Source organism: Macaca nemestrina, chromosome 12 (genome assembly GCF_043159975.1).
Source record: "Macaca nemestrina isolate mMacNem1 chromosome 12, mMacNem.hap1, whole genome shotgun sequence".
In the NCBI taxonomy this organism is placed as follows: Eukaryota; Metazoa; Chordata; class Mammalia; order Primates; family Cercopithecidae; genus Macaca; species Macaca nemestrina.
Window position 1 is genome coordinate 126,263,651 of NC_092136.1, and position 14,293 is coordinate 126,277,943.

A 14,293-nucleotide genomic window follows, 5' to 3' on the forward strand; every position below is an offset into this window, starting at 1 on the left:
AAAAAATTAGCTGGACATGGTGGCATGTGCTTATAGTCCCAGCTACTTGGGAGGCTGAGGTATGAGAATTACTTGAATCTGGGTGGCAGAGGTTGCAGCGAGCCAACATCCTGCCACTGTAACTCCAGCCTGGGTGACTGAGCAAGATTCTATCTCAATTAAAAAAAAAAAAAAAAAAAAAAAAAAAAAAGCCTGGAAGGCCTAGTGCTTGCTTCTTGCTTAATTTACCCTTCTCCCTTTCTTTGAACCTTCTCCTCCTTGGTTGCCTAGCGTGGTTAATGGTGACGTCATCCATCCAATTTCTTATTCTGTAACTTCCAAGTTACCCTTAACTCCTGCCTTTCCCCCATCCCTAGCCTCCTATCAGATACCACAAGCAGCCTGCAAACTCCCACCGTTGTACTCAGGCACATGGCCTCTTGCCTCGACTTCTGGCCCCACCGTCCAACCCATCTTCCAGCCTCCAGGCAGGTCCTCACCTCTGCCGTCCTCCACGTGATCCCCAAACATTGCTGATCAACACACCACAGCTGTAATCCACAGAGGTGCCCCAGTACTGAGAGGGTGGCTCAAACCACGCTGCATGGCTCATAAGCCCCTTGGCAAGTTGACCTCAGGCTCCCTCTCCCACAAAGCCACACCGTCTTCCTGCAAGCACCGCCAGTGGACACACCGAACACCCATCTTGTCCAAACACACTGCGCCTCTACATACAAAGGGCAGGAGCTAGACTGTGGAATGAGATTGACCAGGGCTTACATCCAGACACTACTGTAGCACTTGCTTCCCCGGGCAGATTATCTTCCCTTTCTGAGCCTCAGTTTCTTCATCTGTGTTAACGGAGACTACCTAAGAGCTGCCCGGAGGATTACGTGGTATAATGCACTTAAACAGGACAACAAAAATGCACTAAATAAGTGTCATCTCCTTCCTTTCCAGCCTCTGCCTGCACAAACCCGCTGTTCCTTTTGCTCAGGACGCTCTGCCCTGCAACTCTGCCTTCTTTGGGCTGCGGCTTAGCATGCTCCCCTCAGCCTCCTTGCAAATGAAGCCTTAGTCACTTCCTCCGCTGTTCCCCCAGACCTGTGTTCACCTGGCTCACAGCCCTCCTTAATTACAATCGTAATTGTTTATGTGCTTGTTTATGCAGGAGATGACAGTACAAGAAGGCAAGTCTTCTTCTATTACCCTAGGCCCTGGGGTGAACTGCAGCCAGCACTGGCTTTGCCGGCTCACTGCACAGCGTGGGTACTCAGTCTCTGACTTGTGCAAGCCACTCAACCCCTAGGAACCTGTTTTCTTATCTAGAACATGAGGGTAATAGTTCCCAGTTGCTAAAGCTTTTCCCACAGACCCTGACTCAGAGGAGACGTTCAGTGAATGTTGGTTCTACTCTACCTTTCCAGTGCTGAGTTGCGACTGTGACACAGTTGATGCTCAGTGGCTCTTTGTTTAATGAATGAATACGTGAATAGTGATGAGAGATGAGGCCCCAGGACCTGTAGCTTTAGATCCAAAAGAGGTCGGAAGATTTAGACCAACCCTAATAACCTGAACTCAGGTAAAAGTGGCTCTTTCCTCCCAGTCCAAACCACAGATCCTAAATGCTCATCCAGCCTCACTTGCCGGGGACTCAGCTTCTCCTGGGGCCTCCAGGTGGGTCCCATGATTGCTCTGGTCACCTCCCTATTATTGGATATTAATCAAGTCCTACTCAGGCTACAAACAAGCAGCTGTGCTCTTGACAGGGGTCTGAGGATCTTTGTTGGGGATGAGGGAAGCGGGAGGAAGGGAGAGTGAAGGAAGAAGAGAGGGGAAGAGATGAGAAGAGAGAGTGCAGGGAGGCTCAGAGACTGAGCAAGTACCAAGAAGGGAAGATGGCAATGCTGGTGAAGTCTGAACAAATGCAAAGTCAAGCACAATAATAATTTGGGCAAAATGGCAAATGGCACAGCTGAGGAGGAAATAGCATTGTGAATGTAAAAACTCCTAAATGGAGCGCAGATGGGAGGGAAAAGTGTAATCTTCTGGAAAAGCCTCTAATTGTCTGCCCACACTAATAATTTCAGCAAACGCTCCCTCTCTCCCTCCTGCGTATAATTACACCATTCCATCTGTCTATCAGCAGGTTTTTTACTGTGCCTTACTGCTACCGCGTTCTCATGCTCACGGAGAGATGAGGAGTTTTTGAAGATTTAAGAATCCTTCTGACACATATCCTGAAGAAAAGACACTCAGGAGAGGCAAATCCCTCTCCCAGGCCTGCTAAGACTCTATTTTAAAAAGTCGTATCATCTCTCCAACCGCTATTATGGAGGCCAAAGGAGGCAGGACCACATGGTCCCTCCACCTTGGAGGTTCTCTTCTGCCGGCTTGTCTTAGTAGGTCAGCTCTGGGGAGACCACAGGTCAGGGGCTGCAGGGAGAAAGGGGCTGGCAGAGACACCGGTCCGTGCATCCCGCAGGTGGCAGGCCGTGAGAGCATCTGCTCAGGCCTATCCCTTTAGAGTGTCTTAGGTGTCAAGGCCAGGGTTCTGCTGCATGAGGAGGAAGAGGAATGCAAATGGAAGAGAAGAAGCCAGCCGGGAGTGGTGGGGGAGGGTCTGTGGCCACCCATTAGCTCAGCTCAGCTGGCCTGGGGAGTGCTGCCCAGCGCCCACGTCCAGGGCTCCGAGTGACTCCAACTGCCATTGGCTTCTCTCCCTGCTCTGGCAGTGAGTCCCAGAGAAGACAGGTGGCCTTGTGCACAGAGCCCAGTGGGAAAGGCTCCAGGTTTCCCGCCCAAGTCACTGCCCTTCGTGCAGGAGGTGCAGAGCTTCTCATCTGCTTGCTGCACGGGCCGGAGCTGAGATCTTAGGGGGCTGGGAGGTTCTTCATCAGGGAGTTTTCTTTTCATGTGAAAAATCACATCCCAGCTCTTCTCCCTTTCCTTGCCAATAAGTGGGTCCTAAGTAGTTACTGGGAGGGGTGCCAGGAGAGAGGCAGGACCGGTCAAAAAGGGGAATGAAGGCCAATGCCCCCGAGAGGATCTTGAAGGCTGAGAGGTGATGGTGGCAGTGGGTGCCACGAGGTGTGACCTACTCACCAGATGTGGACTGGGCCAAGGAAATGACACACAGAGGCGATTATGACAGAGCCAGAGCCCCTCCATCCAGCTTGTCTTCACACAGCCTGATATCCTAACTGCATCTTCCCCAGAATTGCTGAGTGGATGGGGAGAAGAGTTGACTCACATCACAATTCATTCGACAAATATTGATAGTGTTCCCACAAGGTGCAGTAAAGGCTGAATACAACACGTTTCCAATTCTCCAGGGCAGCAACATCTAATAGAAATATAACACGAGCTGCAGCTGCAATTTTAAATTTTCTAGTAGCCACATTCAACGAGTAAAAAGAAATGTGAAATTTATTTGAATAGTATGTTTTATTTTAGTAATATTTCAAAATATTATTAATTCAATATATTATAATTACAAAATTATTTGTTATCTATTTTACCTTTTTTTAGGTAATAAGTCTTCAAAGCCTGGTATATATTTATATTTCCAGCATACTTCAGTTTGAGCTGGCCATGCTTCAAGCGCTCACTGCCACATGTGGCTAGTAATGAGTGTATTAGATGGTATCGATCTAGAGCTTACTAAGGAGAAAAAATTGTATATATAATTATAATTATAGTATGTGCATTACTATTATTATAGTTTAAGCCCGGAAAGTAATTCGCTAAATACTTTCACATACATTATCTCTGATCTTAGCAATTTTGTGAGATGATTAGTTACTGATATTCCTTATCAGATACATAAAAATGAGGCCAGACATGGTGGCTTATGTGTGTAATCCCAGCACTTTGGGAGGCTGAGGTGGGAGGATCACTTGAGTTCAGGGGTTCGAGACCAGCCCGAGCAAGAAAGTGGGACCCCCATCTTTACAAAAAATTAAAAAATTCATTGAGCGTGGTGGCTCATGCCTGTGGTCCCAGCTACACGGGAGATCGAGGCAGGAGGATGGCTTGATCCCAGGAGGTTGAGGTGCAGTGAACTATGTTTGTGCCACTGCAGACCAGCCTAGGTGACAGAGCAAAACCCTGGCTCAAAAAAAAAAAAAAAAAAAAAAAAAAAATTCAGAGAACTGAAGTGACTTGTAACTTCAGAGCATTAACTTGATATCCTTATTTCCTACTTTCTGAAACAAGTACAGGTACACACACATTTTTCTGCATGACTCACTATGGCACATTGGACGAGGCAGCATACCACCTTATTTTCCCCTTCATTACAGCTGCTTTCTTCTTAAGAACCCTCTGAAGAACAGGACTGGAAAACTATGTGAGGTCACCACACTGTGTTCCACACACAATTATTAGGTTGGTGCAAAAGCAATTGGGGTTTTTGCAATTACTTTTAATGGCAAAACTGCAATTACTTTTGCACTAACCTAATATCTCCCTTTACTAATCTCTGCTGCTGTCTCCAGATCAGCTGCGGCCCCACCTTTGGCCGATCCTCTGCCTCCTAGCCTTTCTGGCGGACCCCATTCTCAGAAGGCTGGGGAATGGGCCTCAGGAAGCAGCTGGGCTCTGGGGAGCCCAGGCATTGTCTTTTCTGTGAGACTCATCCCGCTATTCAGCAGGTGAAACCTCTCGCCCTGTAATCCCCTCCCCGCCCCACAGTGTGCCACAGGCCTGACTTGGTGATGGGCAAACAGCTCTCTGAGATCTTCTTTACAAGCATTCACCCCCCACACCCTCCTCAGCAGTCTTGAGCTAATGAGCTCAGTTCCTTTAAACTCAGCTCCTGCCTCAGCCCTTCTCAGAAACTTATATCCGGCCACGTAGACAAAGCCAGAATTAAGGCCTCCAGATTTATTTCATTTAACAAGAACCCACAAAGCCAGCCCAGTAGCCCATTCATCCCAAAATAGCTTCTGAAAGCCTGAACATACGTCAGTGTCTCTTTGCAGAAACCACACTGCATTGCCATGAAAGGGCCATTTGAACAAGGTAGCTACAATGAAATTATCTCAATGCATTTCAATCGCTTTGCAACATCAAGGTTCATTTCTCAGTAACACTCTCTTTGACAATAAATGAATTACGTGATTGGTGTGTGTATGCGTGTGTGCATGTGTGTGACACCCCTTCATGATGAATTCCTGGATATGCCAACGTTACAGGTGATTGGTCTTTGCATCCATCTCTCAACATAAATCCCCGGCATCAGCGTGACATGTTGAGCAGCACTGAGCCCCCTGGATTCTCTCAGTCTTGGTGGGAGAGGGAGCGGGGGCTGTGTTCGCGCTGTTACAAAGGACTTCTAAGAGGAACAGCTGGGAGGAAGCTGGGCAGAAACGCTCTGAATCAATAGTTCTTCCTTCTTGGTAGCTTGGAGCTTGCGATCTCTCAGCCTGTGTCCCGTCATCATGAAACTGAAGAATCCTTGGAAAGTCATTGGGTTGGGTACTCTTAGAAGTAGAGTCTTTTCTGTTCTGCTTAGAAACTCTCATGGCATGCTACAGAGAAAAGAGGAGCAGAGGCCCACAGAACTCCCTTCACCAGGGAAGGCAGTGAGGAGGTCAGAGGGTGGAGGAGATTGCCTGGGACCTCCCAGGGCAGCACCTGGGCAGAGTCCTGGAGCCACTCCCTGCCTGGGGAGAAGCCCTGCCCCTACTGTTTGCTAGAAGAATTTGGACAAATCCTTCTCTAACCTGTACCTTAGGTTTTCCATCTATAAAGAGGGAAGACAACCATCCTATGGAGGTGCCATAAAAGATTCTTAGGGGGAGCTTAAAAGGTTCTTTAGGCGCCAGTCAAGTCCTGGGGTCTAGATTTGTCATTAACTTGCTGTGTGGTCTTGGGCAAGTTACTTGACACTTGTTAGGTCTCCTTCCTTTCTTTATAACAGGGTAATAACCTACCTCCCTATTCACTTACGAGTAAAGCGGAATGGCTGTGAGAGTGGGCCTGGAGCCAAAGATACCTGACTGTAAATCTGAGCTCTGCTCCATTATCTAGGGAATTCTGCTAAGGTCTCTGTCTCCTGTCCAAACCTTCATCTGTAGACAGGGGCAAATCCTCTCTATCTTGTAGATTTGTTGTGAGAATTTAATGATAATGCAGGTAAAATGCCTAGCAGGGGCCTGCCACATAGAATGTACCCTATTGATGGTAGCTGCAGGTATATTACAAGGTTGTGCTGAAAAACCAATGAAAGAAAGCAATCTTTCCTGGAAAAATGCACAGAACTCCACAAATCTATGACATCATGATGATGATGATTATTGTTGCAAATGTCACATCTTTGTGTGAAGTCGAGGTAGACATTAGCCACACTGTTCCCATTACTCAAACCCCGGATGCTCCAATGACAGAGACTCTGCTGACAGGCTGATGTTAGGGAGAGGTGGAGGAGGGCAGAGCTCCCAACCCTTGGCTTTCACCAGCTTCCTCTCACCATGGCGCCCTAAGGCCTCAGCAGACACGCTGCCTTCTTTTCAGAACAAAGCACAGCAAAACAAAACACACAGCAGCTGCCGAATGGAAAACACTTGCACTCTAGAAAGACTGGCAGATTCCCTGCCTCGTCCCACCCTGCACCGACAGGGCCCTCTCTGCCCAGCCGCCTCCTGGCGCACCCCGCTGTATCTCTGATCACACTTTAAATGTGCACTCTAGAGGTGGATGGTCTGCAGAGAGTGTGTGTGTCTGATCTGAGGCCTGTGGTCCTCTGAAGAAGGATCAGCGGGACTGGGTGCCATCCTGTGCCCAAGTTGTTCCCAGGAGGAGAAAGCCTGTAGCAGGGGAGCAAGCCCCCGTTCTGCCTCCATCCATTGCAAGGTCAGCCAACTGCAGCCTTTCCTCCGGCTGGGCCCCTGAGGACACTTGTTGCTTTTTCCTCTTGAGGAGTCTTTTTATTTTCAGAGTGGCAGGGAGGACGGCTTATGGTGAGTGTGGACCTACATGAGAAGGGTGAATAGTAGATGGCAGATTCTCTGGGCTCTGAATCCTGGTCAGGTGGGGGGTGGCTGGGCTGGGGCAGGAGACACTGTAAAGAGCCAGGAGGCCTGGATTCCTTCCAGCTGTGCTGCTTCCTGCCATTTACTCCATCTGACCTACTTCACAGGCTGGGCTGCCGTGGGCGGCTGCTGCAGGCTGTGCACTGCACAAGGCCGAGGCTTGCCATTTGCATGGTCTGTGGATGAACCGTGTTCCTGAGGGCTGTTCTCTGAAGCAGCTTTGCTCACGGGGTGCTTGCGAGCAGCAAACAGAATCATCATCTTCATCACCAGGAGCAACGACGTTCCAATGATTGATAGTTGTTATGTGCCAGGCTCTGTGCTAAGTGCTTTGCACTTTATCCTCCCCTCTACCCTATATCAGGTAAGTTCTGTTATTATCTCACCCCCATTTTATAAGTGAGAAGACGGAGGCCAGAGGGATTACATGATCGGTCAGAGGTCAGTCAGATTGTGAGTGATGGGGCTATAATCTGAATGCTGGGCTGGCTGACTCCTAAGTTCACACTTAGTCTTCATTCATGACACGAAAGAGACGTCTGTTTTCCTGAGGCCCACGGGCAGGGAAGGCAGGACTCCTAAGCCTGGGCCCTCTGACTCATGGGGCCAGTGTTTCCCTGCCGGAACCCCTGTCTCAGAGGGCAGGAAAGAGAATGGGGAGTCCTTGCAGAATGTGGCTGGATCCTTCTCTCTTGGCTCTGTCATCCTTGTCTTGGGAAGTCCCCCCAACACAGGCCGTGAATCTCACTCAAGGGCCGGTGCTGGCAGCGGTTATGCTGGGGACATCTACATATCTTGCGTTCCTCCCCTTTCTCAGAAGGGAAGAAGAAATGGAATTGTCTGTCAGATTGCTTGAACTCGCTCTCTGGAATCACTGTGCCCGTCTTTTCAGAGATGTTGCTACCAGAATCACCGCCCCCCTTCTCTTATTTATATACACTCACACAATTAGATATAACTATATTCACACATAGTCACACGTTACACCTTGAACTTAGCACCTGCTCTTGATATGTATGCCCAGAAGGCTGTCACACAATCCTGCACACACCCACACATTTGCACATGCCCTTCCAGCTGAGCAACATGTATTTACACAGCACACACATTTGCATCATATCCGTTCATGTGCATGCATGTGCACAGCTGTTCCCCTTAACTGCAGAATCCAGTGAGCACAGCAGCACAGAATAACAGCTGGTAGGAGGCATGTTTGTCGGGTGTGGGGAGTGCAGGAGAGAGGAGGTGGGGTGGGGCTGGAAAGAAGTGAGTACCAGCAGAACAGAGGCTTGCAAAAGACTGCAGCAACCAGTCCCAGCTGACTGCAGGGGCTCACAGTCTTGCCGCTTAGAATGTCTGTCTGAGAGACCTTGGTGGAGTGCAGCTTCAGTTTTGGGGCACAGTTCTGCAGGGTTTTTCTCTAGGAGGCTGTCCTCTTTGTGTTGTGTGTCCCTGCACACGTGCGTATCTGGCTCAAGCTGACTCTCCATACACAGACAGGGCTCTATTTTTGGATGTCTTGGTTCTCATGAGTTGTGGCTAAGTGAGGAAGTCTGAGTCTCTCCTGATGCCCACGCTTCCAGGATGGCTCCTGGCTGTCTGTGTTAGCAGGTCACTTTTGGGCTAGCTGCCTGTACCAATCCAAAGGCTTGATACAGGAACCATATCAGAACTGGTGACAAAACAAGCTGGGGGCCTCCTAAAGGAAGATATTGGGATTCTCCATAGGCCATCACCCAAAGGGAAGCAGTATTCTCCTCCTCCGACCATGCCATGGGATGAAAGCCTCTGCCCTTTATGTCTGGCCAGCTTGCTAAAAACTATCAGCCAGCTCTAGGCAGCTTCAGAGCTGTATGATTGGAGTGGGAGGACTCTCGGGTCAGAACTGTGTTTGTGGGTGGTAAATTTATAGCTCACCCACTGAATATAGCTTTTTATGGCTCAATACATACGTTTGGTTTTCTTAAAAAAAGGTTTTCTTAATTCAAAAAATGTACACATTTATAGTAAGAATACAAACAGTACAAAGATGTCAGTCCTTTTCCACTGGTGCCAAGACTACAAACCGTTTATTTGCATCATTCTGCAAATTTTATTTATGTCTTTGTGAAATGGTTTGGATGTCTGTCCTCTTCAAATCTCATATTGAAATGTGATCCCCAGTATAGAAGGTGGGGCCTGGTGGGAGGTGATTGGGCCATGAAGTTCCGCTCCCCCAGGAACGGTTCGGCGCTAACCTCTTGGTGATAAGTGAGTTCTTGCTTAGTTAGTTCACATGAGATCTGGTTGTTTAAAAGTCTGGTACTTCTCCTTCCCTCTCTCTTGCACCTTCTCTCCCCATGTGATATGCCTGCTCCCGCTTCACCTTCTGCCATGATTGGAAGCTTCCTGAGGCCTCACCAGAAGCTGAGAAGATACTGGCAACATGCTTCCTGTACAGCCTGCAGAACTGTGAGCCAATTAAACTCCTTTTCTTTATAAATTACCCTGCCTTAGGTATTTCTTTATAGTAATGTAAGAATGGTCTAACACTATGTATGTGCAAGTGTATATGCATATGCAATGTATAGCCATGTATATTTGCATAAATGGAAAATGCACTGTGGTAAGCTACAGGTGGCTATAAACACTTAGCCACTCCTCCCAGAAAGAGGTGGAGGCTACCTCCCCTGTTTTAGAACTGCCATGGCACTGTGACTTGCCTTGATCACTAAAATGTGGAGGAAGTGATGCTGTGTAACTTCTGGGAAAAACTTGAAGAGATTTGCTGTTTCTGCTTGCAGGCACTTAGAATGTTCCTTTTCAGAATCCGGCCACTATGCTGTGAGAAGCCTACCCCACATGGAAATACACACGGAGGAAAATGGAGGCAGTGGCCAAAAACATAAGCCGAGCTCCTAGTCAACAGCCAGTGCTGATTGCCAGCCATGTGAGTGAACCATTAGGGCCTTCTAGCCCAGTCAAGCCTTCAGGTGACTGCAGCCTCCGATGTCACCATAAGGAGCAGGTAAACCACTCAACTGAACATTGCCAAGCCACAGAAACATGAAAGATCGTACGTGGTGGGTTTTATTTTCAGTGGCTATATTTTGGGATAGTTTGTTACATAGAAATAGAGAATTGAAACATGAAGATTTATTTGATTCATTTAAATAAATATCCAATAATTTGCTGATTGGCTTTACCATTTTCTTTTTAATGAATACCATACTTAATAGGTAAATATACAGCTATGTGTATAATGGAAAGTGTACTGGGGACATGCAAACATCCTTTCAGTACATTTAGGTTTTTATCTAGTTATTTGCAAAAATGCAGCAATAGACATCCTGTATGTGGATATTGTTTGCATTTATAAATATATACTTCTAGGTTAAATTTCTAGAAACAAAATGCTTAGTAAAAGACACGCAAATTTAAAATTTTAATAGATATTGCCAAATTTTCTTCCAAAGGTACCATGCCACCAATGGTGTGAATGTGCTGGATTCCCCACTTCCTTGTACACAGGGCATGGAGATATGCTCAAACCTTTCATCTTCCCTTGTGTAATAAATTTTTATAAATCATTTATTTTGCTTTTCTTCAATAACAATTGAAGTGGTTCATCTTTTGATATGTTTATAAGCTATATTTTTCTTTTTCTGTAAACGTCTTTTGCCCATTTTTCTACTGGTTCATAAGAGCTTTCTTCTGTACTGAATTTTAATAATTCCTTTTCCTTTTTGAATTGTAAGAACTCTCAGATGACAAATGAAAGAAATTAGCTCTTTATCAGCCATTTGTGCTATACATTTTTTTTTTCCCACAGATTGTTTTTTGACTTTTTTTTTTTTTTTTTTTTAAGAGACGGGAACTCATTCTGTCACCCAGGCTGGAGTGCAATGGTAATCATAGCTCACAGTAATCTCAACTTCCTAGGCTCAAGCAATCCTCTTGGCTCAGCCTCTCGAGCAGCTGGGACTACAGGTGCATGCCACCACACTTGGCTAATTTTTAAATGTTTTTGTAGAGATGGGGACCTTGCCCAGGCTGGTCTTGAATTCCTTTCCTCAGGTGATCCTCTCACCTCAGCCTCTCAAAGTATTTGGATTACAGACGTGAGACACCTCATCCATGTCTTTTTTTTTTGGCTGTTGACTGTGCATACACTCACACGCATATACATCTGACACATTTTATTTTTGTCTGATTTTATGGTTTTGGCTTTCATCCAAGTGGATGTTTGTCTTGCTACAAGGGGTGAGGAAGGGATCCTGTCTAATTTTTTCTCCACAAATGTTGGGCCAGTTGCCCATAGCCTTCATTGATCATTGATCTATCCCCCCACTGCTTCAAAACACTACTTGGTCATATATTATCTGCCCAGGTATATATTTGGGCCTATGTCTATACCCTATGTCAGTCCATTGCTCTCTCTGTTCATATGTCAATACTGAAGGCTGCTTCTTAGCCTTTTCAGTCTGCATTTCCTCTGAGACTGCAGTTTGCTCTTGGAGCCAGGGGCTAAGGTACTCAGCCTGTACTGCCAGTCCTGGATAGAATGCTTCCATTTAAATTCTAATCTAACTCATTCTTTTCACCCTGTGGATTCTTCTCAGCACTTCTTTAGAAAGTCTCCTTTCCCTGGGTCATTGGTCCCAGACTACAAAAATTCCTTCCCATAATGGCTCTTAAGTGCTTCCTCTAGGTCCTTGTGATGAGCTTTTTCTTCTTTTTTTGGGCTTTCCTAGGAATTCTTCCACTCTGGGCCAAAACTTCACCCTTCTTGCCTCCCCTGAGAAAGCAGTTCTCTTTTTGTTGGCCATCCCCATACATTCATTCTCTTGCCTGTTCACTCACTTGCAGTATTACATGGGGTAGTGGGGTCAAGTTGGTGGAGGGTGAAACAGGCGATTGACAGTACTCTCCTCCCTATCCCTGAACCAGGTGATGATCTCCATAGGTCCCAGTGTATCCCTGTGCCATTTGATCAGAAAGAAACACACCCAATCTTCCTCCTCCACTGACTTTTCCCATGTGAAAGGACTCCCTTGTCAGGGAGTCAGAAATATCCATGCCGCCTGAAAACTCATCTGCCTGTGCTGCTGCTTTTTCCTGGCAGTTTACAATGTTATATTGCTACCAAAGCGGGCAAAATGAGGATGTGAAGTCAAGCATCTGAGAAGGCTCAGAAAGTCTGAATAAGCAAAACTGGAATGACAATGTCTTCCTCACCAAGGGCATTTAGCCAGAAAAGTGCTCTGCTTAGGAATTCTATTTGTTTTTCTCTTGGAAAATGGGGAAGTAGATGGGTAATTCAGCTGTGAATACCCTATTTTCTTTGGAGGGGAAGACTGGAAATAGAGTCCTTTATCTCAGATCTCAAACCCTGGCCCAGGGCGCACAAGACCAGGAGTCATCACTATCAGTAGCAGCAGCTTAATTAACAAGTTGCAGTTCCCACGTGGGTTCTGGGGTGGGGAAGGAAGGAGGGTGTGCAGCTCAATGTCCAGAAGAGGCACCAGCGAACCAGAGAGCCAAGAACGGCACTCCCAGCTGGGCACTCCTTGCTGATGGACCGGGACCTCCTCTCCCATTTCTCCAGGGCCTCCAGGGCCCTGCCACACATTCAGCATGACCTCTGAGGAGTTCACTAACCTTCCTCCCTCCGCTCTCCAGCTCCCGTTTCTATCAAATGCACCAATCACCACTAAGCCAGGTCTAAGGCCAAAGGATCAGCTATGATCTCTCCCTTTCTTTTTCATCCTCCTCTCCTCATATCCAAACTGTCATTAAACTCAGTGTTTCTTCCTTCAGGGTGTTTCTCGAATTGGTTTCTTCTCTATCCCAATGTTACTGTCCTGATCCGTGCTAATCCAACAGTTTCTGCCCCCAACCAAGGACAGCCTGTGTTATCATGGCCAGGTGGATCTTTCTAGAACACCAAACTCAGCGTATCCCTTCTGATCAACAGAGAAGGAGAGCAGAGCCTACACTGTGCAAAAAGGTGAAGAGATTATTAGATCAATTTCAAGTCCTCTTCCTGGCATTCAAAACTCTCCCCAAAATATGGGTGCCTTGACTATTTGGCTTTATCATCTCCTCTATCCCAAGATGACCTCTGGGGTTCCAATCAGCCCTATCTCTTCCCTGGGAGTAGGGGTGGAGGGGCAGCACCTCCGGGCAGAAGATGCAGCCAAACAGGAAAGACAGAGTTCACGCCTAACTGGCTAAAGTACAGCAAACACCTGCTAATGAGTGCTGGTGGTGGTGATAGGGAGAAGATTGAACTGAGCCCCCAATATTCATATGCCCCAATACTTCAGAATGTGTCTATATTTGGAGATAGGGTCTTTAAAGAGGTGATTAAGTGAAAATGAGGTCATTAGGGTGGGTCCTAATCCTGCATAACTGGTGTCCTTATAAAAAGAGAAAATTTGGACACAAAGAGGTACAGAGGGAAGACCATGTGAAGATAAGGGAAGGCAGACATCTGTAAGCCAAGGGGAGGCCTCAGGAGAAACCAACCCTGCAGACACCTCCATCTCAGACCTCCTGCCTCCAGAATTGTGAGAAAATAAGTTTCTGTTGTTTAAGCCACAGGACTGTAGTATTTTGTTACAGCAGCCCAGGGAAACTAATACAAGAGGCCAGGCAGGCATTGTCCAAGGGAGCTGGAGAGGCTGAGTACTGGGGCACGACGGTAGGTAATGATGTGAGCTACCTTTACTGAGCGTCTTCTATACAGCAAGCACCAGGCTACTCTGTGAACATTCCGCATTCATTATCTCTAATCCTTACACATGGCCTGCCAGGAAGTTACTGTCACAGCCATTTTAGAGATATAAGATCCAAAGCTCAGGGTGGAAAGAAATATTCCTAGGAGATATACATAATGAGTATCAAGTCTGGCACTGGAATCCCAATCTCCTCCTCACTAAGCCCATGCTCATTCTACTATTCTGCCCTGTGTCCATCAGCAGATGGGCTGGCACTGGTGGACCCCAGACCTGTCCACAGGCAGCAGGGCCCTGACCACCAGGTGGCTTCTCGGAGCAGTGCCTTGTCTTAGGGGGCCGTGTTCACCGAACTCATGAGGTCAGAACACAGGACTTCACAAAGCTGAGGAGAGAAGGGAGATAGCTAGCTCACTGTGGCACCCTATTCTTCCCGTTGAGCCCTCCCCTCTTCCTGTTTAAGTTCAGCGTGGTTCCGGAAGTACCTGAGTGGGAAGTAGCTTTAGCTTCCCAACACCGTTCAATAGCATTCAAGTAACCCTTCATGGCATGCCGAGA

The 14,293-nt window shown here is 47.1% G+C and overlaps 1 protein-coding gene and 1 long non-coding RNA gene across 9 annotated transcripts in view; one reads left to right on the forward strand and one right to left on the reverse strand.

Moving 5' to 3' along the window:
- The window catches only part of LOC105476237 (kirre like nephrin family adhesion molecule 3), a 579,748-nt gene that overhangs the window by 272,511 nt on the left and 292,944 nt on the right, over positions 1-14,293 (reverse strand). The window lies entirely within an intron of this gene.
- LOC139357665 (uncharacterized) lies at positions 7,210-9,880 on the forward strand. The gene is made up of 3 exons (XR_011611278.1): positions 7,210-7,380; positions 9,401-9,467; positions 9,823-9,880. It is a non-coding gene; the product is annotated as an uncharacterized lncRNA (long non-coding RNA).